This window comes from Myodes glareolus, chromosome 21 (genome assembly GCF_982192425.1).
Source record: "Myodes glareolus chromosome 21, mMyoGla1.1, whole genome shotgun sequence".
Taxonomy (NCBI): domain Eukaryota; kingdom Metazoa; phylum Chordata; class Mammalia; order Rodentia; family Cricetidae; genus Myodes; species Myodes glareolus.
This window is the reverse complement of record NC_142046.1, coordinates 53,724,309-53,738,318: the sequence shown is the minus strand read 5'-3', so window position 1 is coordinate 53,738,318 and position 14,010 is coordinate 53,724,309. Positions and strand designations below refer to the sequence as shown.

The window sequence follows — 14,010 nt, the reverse complement described above, 5'->3', positions numbered from 1 at the left end:
TTACTTACCAAATCTGAACTATTATTTTAGTTTAGTAGTCTGACAATATTTGTTTAGTAGGCTAACAAGTATCTATTGACTTCTAAATCTAGCCATTGGATTTTTTGTTCAAATTAGTTGATATTTTCGCTCTTTGCGCAGCCATAGGGAGTCTAAACTGTGGGCAGAGCCATGGCAGGACAAGATTGTGAAATATTTCTTCTGCTCTTGTGACAGAGTATTGGTTCAAAGGAGTGGTGCAGCCAAAACTGTAACCAGAGGTGGTTTATTGACTATTTATGTCAACTTGACACAAACTATAGTCATCTGAGAGGAGGGAACTTCAACTGAGAAAATACCTCCACCAGATCTAGCTGTAGACAAGCCTGTAGAGCATTTCCTTTAATTGGTGATCAATAGGGGAGGGCCCAACCCATTGTAGGTGAGGTCATTCCAGGGCTGGTGGTCCTGGGCTCCATAAGAAAGCAGGCTGAGCAAGCCATGGGAACAAGCCAGTAAGCAGAACCCCTCCATGGCCTCTGCATCGGCTCCTGCCTCCAGGTCTCTGCCCTGTTTTAGTTCCTGTTCTGACTTCCTTCAGTGATGAACTACAGTGTGGAAGTACAAGCTCAATAAACCCTTTCCTCCCCAACTTGCTTTCTGGTCACGATGCTTCCAGAAAAATCTGAAGGAAAAATATTGTTACAGTAGTCTTGGATGGACTCCCACCTTAAGGTAGACTTTGGACACCCCCGCCCCCCCATTGCCCTGGTAACACTAGAAATGTAGGCATCAGCTTTGCCTAGCCTTAGGCATTAAAACCCCATACAAAAAGGTGGAGCTGTCAGGGCTTTGCTGAAACCAATAAAAGAAAACCACTTCCTCCTGATCCAAAGAGTGACATTTACCTTTGGCCCTGGGTGGAGACATGACATTCTGACCTACTCCAAAGATTACTGCGTTATATATTATTGCCTCTTCTCTTGAGAATTAATTCAGCTGAGACAGTCAATCATAGGCCTAGGAGACAAGCTCCGCCCCTTCCGCCCAGGAAGGCTGATTCTCCTGAAGACAGGCCAAGGAGAGGGGAGGAATAATTATCCTCTAAGGAGATAATGTGCTTACTCTTTCCAAATACTCCATGCAATTGCTTGCAGATCTTCCATAAAGCAGCGTTGCAGAGCAGGCCTGCTTTTCTCAGTTAGGAAAACAGAACTCTCCCTCTCTTCTGTTTCTAACCAAAGCCCGAGCACACTTTCCCTGATCCTCTGGACCCCTCATTCATTCTCTGATACTCTCCACTCCTATTTCCACCATGTTGCTGTTTGTCAGCCACGTGGTGGCTTGGCTGATCTCCTTTGATAAACAAACCACAAGTTCTTTCCTCCTCTTTCCCTCTCCCTTCCCCTTGCAGCTTGTTTTCTCTGTTGCTTTTCTCTCCAACACTAACAAAACTGTTCTTGAGCTTCCTGCTGAATCCATTTCTAAACTCTTTTATTAATGAGGCTAAGAATTGTGGGAAACATAGTCTTTTCTATCCAGAGATTAGCTGAGCCAGGATGACTCCTTTCTGAGAGAACACGTGTGAACTCTCCACATAAGTTTCTAGTTTCTAGTATCTGTGATAGAAATGCTGAGTCTCCTGAGTTGTGCCTTCCTTCCAAAACATCACAACCCTCCAAACCCCAGTAAGTCCATTACTACCAGATCACATTTCTCCATATAAATTCACCAGTTATATGAGAACGTGAGACCAAATTTTGAGCACTAGAGGAACAAAACCCTCTTGTTAGGAATAACATGGCAAGGGACTCCCTACCTAGTGAGCTTGCTTGCCAGAACTTGTTAGGGCTTTGGAAACTTCTGCAGAAATAAAAATGTCCTTAGCCAAGATACTTTGGTTGGTGTGGTCATTCTTGAGACCCTAGCCTCACTTCTAAGAGGACCCCAAGGAGGGTTCTGCAGTGACAGTATGCTAACAGTAGGGGCTATGAATCTGCTGTGGGGAGAAGGTCCAATGGGTTGGTGTGAAAGTAACGGCCCTTGTCTAAAACTACTCCTTGGTTGGAACTAACATTCCAGTTAGGTGTGTCAATTATCTCACTAAAGAATGGCCCCTCAAGTGGTCAGATCTGCTTAAGTCAGCTTAAGAGATAGAGAAATGATCATCTCTTTTAATGAGAAAAGTTCTTTTTCTTTCCAGAGTTCCAGCGATGAGCCAGCCTGCCATCATTTTGACTTAAAAGCCATCTTACAGTAAAGACAAACTAGGCTAATTGTTGTTTGATTAAACCTCTGTTTCTCAAGGTTTGGGCTATGCCCTACCTGTGACCTTGACTACAAATGATTCTGTACTGCCTGTTTCAGAAAATGGTAACCATGTCTTTGTTTTAAAAAATTACTATAACCATCTTGCAATTCTCCCTTCGTTTCAAAGGGGTTTAATGGCTACTTTGTTATGACATATGTTGTCTTGACTACCTTGCTATGACCACCTCGCAATCATGTCTTTGTTTCAGGATGTCATTATGACTAACTTGCTACGTTACAGAAGCTTATCTTCTGCTCCTGTAACTACTCAACCCTGAGCTATAAAATCCTTGTCTTCCTCATAGTTAATGCTGACATCTTGAACCCTGCTTTTAGGGAGAGATACGTGGTGTATATGAATAAAAATAAAAACTTCCTTTAGTTAATTGCTTGCTTTGACTAATTTGGTCATTATGATTTGGGTCAGAGGTCTTTCTCCTCCCATCTTTGTGATTAACGCCTACCCATAAGTGCAGCCACTTCTGGAACTTTAGCCAAGGGGCTTCAGAAGGCCGCCCACCCTTTTTTGATTACTCATAAAAGTATAACTTTCTCTTTTCTTCTTTCTCTCCCTGTTCTAAGCCTGCTCTCCTAGATTCCTTCTCTTAGGCCCCTCTCCCTGACACTTGGCTGCTTGTCTGTCACGTGACTGCCCTCCATTCTAGCTGAACTCAAATGGGGCTGGCTCTTTCTCTTCTTCCTTCTCTAGGCAGCAGCTGATGTCTACAGCTGCCTACCCTGGGGTTTCTTTTAAACTCTAAAAATTTGTCCTTAAAGAGAGATTACTTTCTTTTGACAAGGAAAAGAAAGCTCTGGCTGACCTAGAACTTACCATGTAGACCAGACTGGCCTTCAACTCACATAAATGTGCCTACCTCTGCCTTCTGAGTGCTAGGGTTAAAGGTGTGCACCATTAAACCAGCTACAGATTTCTCTTGGCTCTATTCTTGAAAGTTTTTTTTTTAATTAAGAAAAGTAGGAACCTCAAGAAGGGAGCTCAATTTCCCTAATAATCCTGGACTTTAGTTTAAAAAGGGAAAGATGGACACAGACAAGAAAGATACCATGTGACCTTGGAGACAACCACCTATAAACTAAGGAGAAAGGTCTGGAATATATCCTTTCCTTTGGGCCCTCAGAAGGAGCCGAGCCCACAGATAACATGAGTTTTGACCCTCCATAACTGTGAGGCTGTCTCTGGGTTTAAAGCTGCCCATTCTTGCTGCAGAGAACAAATGCACTCGTCAGTAAGCCAGAGGGTTTGGGGTTTGTGTGTGGATGAAGAGTTCTTGCTTTTGAGTGGGTAATACGTATTTGAGTCCCTTCCACTTTGTTTCTTTCTGTCCTGGTGACAAATTCCTGGTGGGAATTCTGTGGTCAGAGCCACGCCTGACCTCTAGTCCTGATCATCTGTGGAAACAGCTGACTTTCCTGTTGAATGGGCTACAGTGCTCACCCCAGTTGAGTGCTTACAGCATATTATGCTTGTAAAATGAATGGCAAGCTGCCTTTCTATTATAAAGTTATTCAATGAAAAGTCAGTTTGTACATCACATGACTTGATCCACCTCCACTCAAAATAATGTTAACTAGAGCAAGACACAAGGGCAGCCCATTCTCAGGTCTGGCCAGTGACTTGTGTGTGACCTGGTATAGAGAGACAGGTAGGGGCCTAGATAGCACCTGTATTAGTCAGAGTTCTCTAGAGTCACAGAACGTATGGAAATAGGAATGAATCCCCCCCCATCTCTCTCTCTCTCTGTGTCTCATATACATATATGGAATTTATTGAAATGACTTACAGGTTGCAGTCCAACTAATGCATCAATGGCTAGCTGGGAATGTAAAGTCCAAGACTGCTCAGTCTCACAGGCTGGGTGTCTCATCTAGTCTTCTGTGTATGCTGGAATCCTGAAGAAGTAGGCTCCGATGCCAGTCAAGGAGTGGATGTGGTGGCAGGGGGAGGGCAAGCAGGTGAAGAACGAGGGACCCTCCTTCCTCCATTGTCCTTCTATAGGCCTTCAGTAGTGTTGTGGGATTTCCCTCTATATGCTGTGAATATCATTGGTTAATAAAGGAACCACTTTGGGCCTATAGTAGAGCTACAGGGATGTAGAACTAGGTGGGAAAAACTAAACGGAATGCTGGGAGAAAGGATGAAGTGAGAGAGAAGCCATGAAGCCCTGCTGAAGCCAGATGCCAGAACTTTAACCAGTAAGCCACAGCCATGTGGTGATACACAGATTAATAGAAATGGGTTAAATTAATATGTAAGAGTTAGCCAATAAGAAGCTAGAGCTAATGGGCCAAGCAGTGATTTAATTAATACAGTTTCTATGTGGTTATTTCAGGTCTGAGCTGCTGGGCGGCTGGGAAATGAACAAGTGACCTCCTCACAACACAGTAGAAGGTGTGGCCCCATTAAAGGTGTCCCTTTCCTCCTCAAGATCTGGATTGAAGGTTTGTTGTCTTCCTGCCTAAAATCCGGATCACTCTCCATATCTGGATTGTAGCTCACTGCTGATATAGTCCAGCTGACATTCAAGAACAGGCATCACAACACCCTTGGCATTTGGACTGAAGAACACTGAAATAAGTTGCTAGTAGAACTTACTACTACACCCTGAAGAACCCTTACAACACCCTGAAGAACCGTGATACAGTCAGGGCCCAAAGGAATCTGAGGGCTGAAGTTCTGGGTAGAAGCAGCCAGGAGGATTCTAAGTTCTACTCAGTGAACAGAGCTTCAGCTGGAGGAAAATTGGGAATGGAGCCGAGGCAGGAGACTGGTCCTGTCCAACTCCTGCAGTCATCCTTTCTTAAGGGGGAAACAGGGAACATTTTTTTTCGCTTAACTGGAGATTCTGGCTGAAGAAAGAATGTTCTGCAGTAAAGCAAGAGGGCAGTCATATAAGTTATGTTCTTCCAGGTTCTTCTGTGAGCTTACTGTCACAGTTGGGCTGGGACCAAGGACACAGGGGAAGGAAGGCTACCAAGAGCAGGGGCAGACTGAGGATGGACACCATTTGTGGCCTCTCTGTCCCCTCTCTCTGAGACCACCCTGCTGGCCCCACCCCTGCTATCTGTCCCTTCTTATCCTGGCTTCTCTTGCTGAGAGCTGAATACTGCTGGCTTTGTGGCCAACAGAGATAGAGGCTGTAGACAGAGGGCTGGAAAAGCGAGACATGATCTATGGCACTTACGGTCTAACACAAAGATCGGAAGCAAATCAACAAACCCTGTCCAGTGTCATGCTATGAAGACACGAAAGAGGATGACTTTATGGATTGCCATGGAATGGTGGTGGCTGGCAGGTCTGTAGTCTTCCCAGGCCAGTCACGTGGGGCGGCTCCCAGTTTAGCGCTCTGCCGTTGCCATCTCTTGACTATCCAAATAGTAAAATTCAAAACTAAACAAGGGATTTTTGCATTTCTCTTTTTTATTTTACCTGGTCCTGCATGAGAAGCAAGGGAAAATGGGTCAGAACAATAAGGACATAGCTTGCCAAAGCACAAACCATTGGGTAGGTAGAGTAATTGTGTAAGGTGGCCAATTGATAAACCATAAACAGGGAGGAGGTGGTAGAATTCTTCTCTGAAGGCAAAGCAAACAAATAAACAAAACAAACAAACAAACAAACACAAAAGTTAGTACAGAGCCTCGCACTTCTGAAACCTTCACAGGAAGTCAGGGATGGGGCATCATCCTGGGGTAGCTGCCTGACTGTCCACGAATCCTTTGTGAACACAGAACACTTGAAGGAGGCAGAGTACTTCCGGGAGGCAGTAGATTTCACCTTTTCTGTTCATCCAAAGTTTTCAGAGGGCACCATTCCCCCGCCCCATGTTTAAAGAGTGCAGTGAACTGTAGACTCTTGTCAATGAGAACCTTCCACAGTCCCAAGAGACACAAGCATTGTCTTCACCCTAGTACACACAGCCTGCTCATTTAGGGATGAACGAATCAAGGCTGTTGGGACGGTAGCTTTTCTGAAGAAGGCTCACAGCTTACTCAAGAAGACATTCACAAGGAGGTGGTTTTTGTTATTTTCAAAGCGTCTAGGTGTGTGTGTGTGTGTGTGTATGTGTTTCAATCTGGTTTCTGTAAATATTTCAAGATGGTTGTTCACCACGATGAGGAAAGAGGCGGCACATTCCTTCAAGAACGAGGCCCAGCTGCTCTCTAGATTACATTTCAAGTGACTGGTTCCTGAATGATACTTGTGTCTTTGGTTGATTTTAATCCAGGCCTAAGAAATGAAAGAACAATTTTGTTCTTAGTACTCTGGAAATTTCCTGTTTCTGTTGAGCAGGATCGAGGACCCTGAAGAGTGAGGAGACTCTCGTGAGGGTGGGCTCCTCCTGGACTTGGATGCTTTGGTGGCTGGTGGAAGAGTTGGAGAAGAATCCTCAGCTATGAGGTGCCTTCTCCTGTGTGTCCTAGTGTGAAGGGAGCATCTTGTTTCCCAGACTATTTATTTTTCTGTTAGTGTTTCACTGGGGAAGGGGTGGTATTTTTATTTCTCATTATCTAGTTGATTTGAAGTCCATACCACGAAGGAAGGAAAATTACTAGTAGAGGCTTCAGAGGAGCGGTTACAATTACAGAAATTATGTTAGGAAAAAGAACGCCATCCTCGAGAAACTATTACTTGTCTTGTGGAGACACAATTAGGGAACAATAGAAGGCGGTACACAATCAAGAGCTGGCTGTGTAGGGTGGGCAGGGAGCAGCTCCACATGGATTCGGCGAACGGCCGAAGATCAGGACACAGCTCAGCATCTTGGGCAGCCATCGGCTTCCAGGGAGGAATGTCTGCATTTTCCTTGAGACTTAGACCACTTTGTGAATCTACCCTTAATGGATGGGATCAGATCTTTTTCTGCTTGGTGGCATTCTGGTGACAGTAGAGCCTGGATAAATGGGATGTGGAGATAAGTCACCTGCCGGCAGCTCTCCCTGGCATCCGAGGGAGCAGGCAGCAAGATGGCCTCCGCACAACAAGCGCTCGCTTCGGTCTCCCTGACAACAGCTTCTGCCGTGCGGAAAACCATTAAGAGGTGGATCACTGCGGTGATAGCCTGCATTTTCCAAGGGATAAATCTTTTCTGCAGCAGAGGATGGCAGCTAGATTTCAGTTCCCCTGGCTCCCCTCCTGTATGCCGTGCCCAGAGCAGCCAAAGGCCAGCAGTGGCTGATGGTAACTATTTCTCACAGGGTGTGAGGCAGCAGGGAGAAATGGCTCCTGATTTACAGAGACACCACCTTCTTAGCACACAGGGAGAAGATCTGCTAGGCCGTGGGTGTGAGCGGCTTTCAGCTGTTCCCTAGAAAGCGGGATGCCTATAGCTTTTGGAAGATCCTGCTACATCCCAAGTTTTGACCTGCATACACCCTGAAAGATAAATTCTTCATGGGGGGGGGGAGAATAAAAGCCATTTTCTCTGGCAGATATGGTGAGCATGAAAAGAAGCCCCAGCAATCAGGACTATATTCAAGTTCTAATTAAAGAGGGTAATTAATTGAGACCTGGCTCACCTGTCTGCCAGCAGGGCCGAAAACCTGCCTCAGTTGCTTCTTTCAGTCACAGGTTCAGTAGAACATGTACTGTTCATGGCATGGGGTTGTCTTGACTCCTTCTCCTGTTGTTCTAAAACACCTTGTAAACAACTGAAGGGAGAAAGGTGTGTTTCAGTTCACAGTTCAAGGGCTCGGCCCGCCATGGCAGCCAGTCAAGGCGTAGGAACTTGAAGCAACTGGCCACCTCACATCCACAATCAGGAAGTAGAGATTTAGCTTTTCCCTTTTTGTAGTCTAGACCCCAAGCTTGGGATGGTGCCCTCCACTCTTAGGGTCAGTCTGCCCGGCTCAGTTGACCTAATCAAAGCAAGCCTTCCCAGGTGTGCCCAGAGCTAAGTAATCCCTCACAGGTGAGGCCAGGCTAGTCTCTAGGCTACCCCAGATCCTGTCAGCTTGACAGCATTAATGCTCGCAGTAGCCGCGACCTCAGAAGAATGCTTTGTTTGACTATGGTTTTGTTCTTTTCTTTACTAAGTGTGAAAATACGAGCAAGCACATGGATTATTATGGTCACCGGATTATACCTACTGCAACACACCCCTTGTGCGATGGGTCAAACCCAGGGTTTCTTGCACGCTGGGGAAGCACCCCCAGTGAGCTACATCCCTGTCCTATGACTGGATTTTAGTGTGCATTTAAAAAGTTAAGTTCCCTTTGTGAGAAATGTCTTTCTACATCAATGAGTGAGGCACAAATAGTAAAAGAACGCTTTGTTTATTATCCATCAAAAACATTTTTGCTTTTGTATCTCAGGACCTGGATTGAGTCGCTGAGTTGAATTAGGCTGTGAAAGTGCAGCTTGCGTTCAAGATCCCTGAGTCCCAGTAATTTCAGAGATCTAAATGGAGACTATTACCTGGCAATTGAGATAGTAATAATGACAGCTCACAGTTCTCGAGGCTTTCTCACGTGCAGACGCTATGATTTTACATGTTCTTTCCCCGTAACCCTCATAACCAGCATGCTCCTTTGTGTTAGGTACTTTTCTCTCTCTGTGACCAAACACCATGACCAAGACGACTTATTAAAAGAAAGCATCTAATTAAACTTGCAGTTTCAGAGGCTTAGAGTCCTTGATGGTGGCCCAAGAGCATGGTGATGAGTTAACATCTTGAGTCACCAGTAGGAGGCAGAGAGGGAACACTGGGATGGGCATGAGTCTTCTGAGGCCTCAAAGCCCACCCCCCAGTGACACACCTCCTCCGACAGGGCTGAACTTCCTAATCCTTCCCAAAGAGGTCCACCAATGGGGCTTGAATGAACATGAAATGACATTTAAGCCCTGGCAATGCTGACGCATGTATGGGCAGCCTGTATACGGCAGTTCTGTTGAACTTGTCCATACTGGGTTTTATTCATGGTCTAAGTTGATGAGGACGACTGACCAGGTCTCTTCCTCAAGAGGGCACCAGATCTCATTATAGAGGGTTGTGTTGCTGGGAACTGAACTCAGGACCTTTGGAAGAACAGGCAGTGCTCTTAGCTGCTATTAAGCCATATGAATCCATGGAGGTAATTCTCATCCAAACCTCTGCATCCTTGTTTGGCAGACAAGGAACAAGACGTGAAAGATATAAACTTGGCCAGAGTTATAAGACCAAGAGAGTGGCGGAGCTGGGCCCACACTCACGCAGTTTAATGCCAAATCCACGTGCTTAACTGTTGAACTATTCCACACAGCATACTCTAAAGAAAATCTGTGTAAGCTGGGACATGGTTCAAAGCTGCTCAAGCAGGGTTTACCTTTTATTCAAGGCAGAGCATGTTTGCCTTGGTGCCCAAGAAGGCATGGTCTGGGTTCTTCAAGATCTGAGCAGCTTTCAACCGGTTCAGGTAACCGTCTCTTAAATTCTATGTCCCTGCCACAGAGACAGGAATTAGAAAAAGGAAATCTCGGGGAGAGAGAGAGAGAAAGAGAAAGAGAGAGAGAGAGAGAGAGAGAGAGAGAGAGAGAGATTTTATTTCCCCTAAGAAGTTGTTCAAATCCAAGTGTGGGCGGGATAACTACTTTTAATCACTCATTCATTCAGGCCGGTGACGTCACTTGTTTGACCTTGTTTACACAGTCTAAGAAGGTCATTCACGGGTCAGCTAATCAAGGCCTGCCACCTACTCAGGAAACAAGACCCTGATGGTAAAAGTCAGATTAACCCGGTTATTATCTGGCTTGCTGTATTTGCACTGGCCCTGCCCACATGTGCCCACAGCACCTCATCTTTCCTGTAAACGTAGGCAACACTGTATGTTTTTCCTACTTGCTAAACAAAAACCATTATGTATTGATTTTTCTTCAGAGAGTGCGCCAGAGAAATTTCCCTTAAGGATTCGAGCGAAAACAGTGAAAGTATTGTTCAATACATCATATTTCTGGAAAGGTTACCACTGATTTTTATTAGACACATGGGCTGAATTCCTTTAAGCATGCTTTTATTCCTCTTATGGGACTGGATTTGTTTAGTGTTTGGTTTTCAGGGTCTTTAAGGAATCCGCATGATAGCACAGGGAGGGACCTGAGGCCTGCGCACAGGACCTGTCTCTGCACCACATGGGTACCATCTAGCCACACCCGGGATTAAGATTATCTGGCTGAGCTAAACAGAGCCTTGTAACAGTTTACGCAAAAAACTCGTGAAAAAGGAAACCAAACTTCTCTTTAAAACGGAAGTGGCTAGCTATCTCTCCTGCTTCAAAAGCTGCCCCCACCCCATCTCTCACTGTTTTCCTGACCTCTGTGGATATTCCAAAGGCAATAGTGCACTTGCTAGAAGATTCAAAACTACCACCTACAAGAGAAAGCGTGGGATCTTTATCTTTCTGAGCCTGGGCTCCTTAATTCAGAATGATTGTTTCCCGCCCCACCCGTTACCTGTGAGTTTCATGATTTCATCTTTCTTAATAGCTAAATAATATTCCATCGTGTGGATATGTCACGTTTTCGCCGTCCGTTCATCAAGGATGTAAAAGGCAGAGGCCGTGGGTGTTTGAAGGCAGCAGTGTGGGCAGCTGCACGTTCGAACTCTGCGATGGTGCCGACGGCTGCTTCTGTTGTGTCTGGAAGACCGTTTCCTTGGAGTCACCCTCCACCTCCGGCTCTTGCAAGCCTTCTGCTCCCTTTCTTCATAGATCTCTGAGCATCTTGGACAAGCATGCAGAAACCAGTAATTGCGGTGACAATTCCCATCCTGCCATGTGAGACTCGGGTCCTGCCTGTCCCCATAATGACTTGAAAATGAGGAGTTACTGAACAAAGCACTTGGGAAGGCTTGTCATTTCAGCTAATTAGCTACTGCCTTTTAAAATTAGTTTGAGAAGTTTTGTACAGTGTGTTTCTGTCATGCTCGCCCCTCCCCCAGCCCCTCCCAAGTCGCCCCATGCCTATCCGGCCAACTCAGTGTCCCCTGCCCCATCCATCTAGTCCAGTTTGTGCTTCCCATTATTCTTGGAAGTGTGGCCTTCTGCTGAAGCATGGTTGACTTACCAGAAACAGCATCTTTTATTCTTTTATTCACTGCTGAATTTTTCCGTATTTTTTTATTTGAAATTTTTTTCTCATACAATATATTTTGATCATGGTTTCCTCTTTTGCAACTTCTCCTGCATCTCCCTGACCTCCTGACCTATCCACCCAACTTCATGTCCTTAAAACAAAACAAAAACAAACAAAGCAAAAGATGAAAATCAAAACAAGTAAAAAAAAAAACCCAATAGAACAAAAACTGCCAAATCAAAAAGAAAAGTCTGCAAAATAAAACAATTTATTTTTATTTTTTTAAAAAATATGTTTATTGATTGATCGATTTATTGATTTATTTGAGACAGAGTCTCTCTACATAGCCCTGGCTGTCCTGTAATTCACTATGTAGACCAGGCTGACCTCGGTCGGACTCAGAGATCCACCTCTCTCTGTTTCCTGAGTGCTGGGATCAAAAGCTTGTACTACCGTGCCCACTTTGATTTTCCTCATGTAGGATTCTACATGAGCTGGATTCAGAGGCGAATTGTGTGTGCTTTAATGAGAGTGGCGATACCCACTCCCGGTGTGGGCAGTGCCTTCTGGTGGCTGCCCAGATAAAGAGGGCTTGGCAGAAAGAGAATAACCTGTCTTTTGCCCGCATGGCTTGCCTCCTGTAGCTGAGTTGACTCACCCTGTTGTTGCTGCTGCTTCCATGGCAGATACCAGAACTAGTTTCATGGACTTCAGGACCTGTGGCTCTCCAAGAACTTTCTAGGCTTTCTGTGCCAGGTTGGTACGAATGAGGCAGCTAGCCTTGAGAACTGAGGTTCTTAGCCTCTCAGATATAAGACAAATATTATTATTTTAACATAAATTAATTTAAATATATGTATTATATATGAGTATATATTATATACTAATTTGTGATCTATCTATCTATCTATCTATCTATCTATCTATCTATCTATCTATCTATCTTCTTTTCCTTGAGAGAACCCTAATGCAATTGACTGATACAATTGGGATAAAAAGAGAAATTAAAATATCTTCATCTCTAGATAAGATAAGCAGATGGACTGTTTCCCTCAAGCACACTCATCTTATCAGTTTTTTTTTTCTCTTACCTTACTCAATAATTGTGACATAATGTTTAATCAAGCAGGAGAATGGAAAGCACAGCTATATAAACGGAGAGACCCTTGTTAACCCCTGGTTTCTCTAACCAACACAGAGGCCAAGGTTAGGAAGACTTGGCAGTCACCATCACAGGAGGTGATTGCCCCAGGGGCTTCAGGATGGTGACTGCTGGAGCCTAGGGGAGGCCTGAGGAGATCCCAGCAGACAACAGACAAAGATTCCACCTCTGAGTTCTCCCACCAGCTTGAGCTCCTTCAGCAGGAAGGAGATGATGGTGGAGGAAAACCTCCACCTTTTCTAGACTGCTAGTGTCTAATTTTGGTGGCCCATGAGTGTTCACGGGGCGGAAATCTACCGTTTTTCCAGACTCAAGAAAACCAAGTTCTAGTGAATTCGTGGTATCTCACTTCTCCTATGTTCATGTGAAAGATATATTCGCTGAGTGATGCAGAATTCAGCACCAAGAGAAAGACAGAAACAAAACCAGGCAAATAACAATCTACAACAAAGACACCAAAAAAAAAAAAAACACATCAACCAGGGGCCAATTTTACCCTTTCCAGAAGAATTCTCTACTGATGGTCGATTTACAAAATGTTCTCTTAACTAACAGGACCCTCTGTGGTACTTGGTGTGTCTTCCTTTTACAGAGACCCAGTTAACATGTGGTGTTTTGAAGGCTCTTGAATATTACAAACTCTTAAACTTAGCAAGGGTACAGGCGGGGCGTGCAGGCTACCTCTATTTTTCCTTGAGGTTTTAAATGAAATCAGTGGCCCCACTTACTTTTCTCAATTTTATTTTCCCATTAGGAAAGAACACGGCTCAGACGGATGTGCTGGAGGAAATGCGCCAGGAAATCCCAAGCAGGGCGCAATCAGTCACCATTAATGCTCCGAAGGATCAAAGCTACTTGAAGAAATACAGCCACTTATGGATGGACGGGAAAATTGAATTCATGAAGCCGTGCCTTCTCCATGGGCGATTTCCCGGAGCTGAAGTCCTAGAATTGCACACTGACCGTGAGTGCCGGGCTTTCCCCACTGCAGTTAGCACACTTTAAAGAACAGGTATTGAATTTTAGCTGATTCCAGCATCATCTTTTTCAACTCTATGGATAGCTGTTAAACCATAAAACATTTTGAGATTTAAAGCTTTTGCCTTGGAAGATTTTTTTTCCCTCTAGGGTCATCATCTATGAACTATTGTGTGAACAAATTGATTACTTTAAGATGGGAAAGTATTTAGTAGACATCTTCAAGTTGCTATTAAATCTTTTAAAAACCAATGAAAAGTTTGATATTTAAGGAACATTTGCTTAACCACGTAACCTATAGGTAGAGTAATTTGAGTCTGATGAAAGGGAATTAGAACAACACAAATCATTTGATGAGAGCATTCTCAGAGAATTCTAATGTAACTCAAATAATAAGCGTTTTCGTGGTTTTCTTTGCATGCTTATTTTTAGTCTCGGATTCTGCAAGTTACTAGGGAGTTGCTTTCATGCATGGGAAATGCAATTCTCCTCTTGTGCAAACTTGACACAATGC

General features: G+C 44.4%; 1 long non-coding RNA gene across 2 annotated transcripts in view; it reads left to right on the top strand.

The window, feature by feature from the left end:
* LOC125395019 (uncharacterized) overlaps window positions 1-13,311 on the top strand; it is a 54,338-nt gene extending 41,027 nt beyond the window's left edge. The window contains exons 3-4 of one of the 2 annotated variants that reach the window (XR_014998809.2): window positions 4,641-4,749; window positions 13,273-13,311. This is a non-coding gene — a long non-coding RNA (uncharacterized LOC125395019). Of the gene's footprint in view, window positions 1-4,640; window positions 5,709-13,272 lie in introns of those variants that run through there. The other variant, XR_014998806.2, reaches the window with a different exon arrangement.
* The last annotated feature ends 699 nt before the right edge of the window (window positions 13,312-14,010 follow it).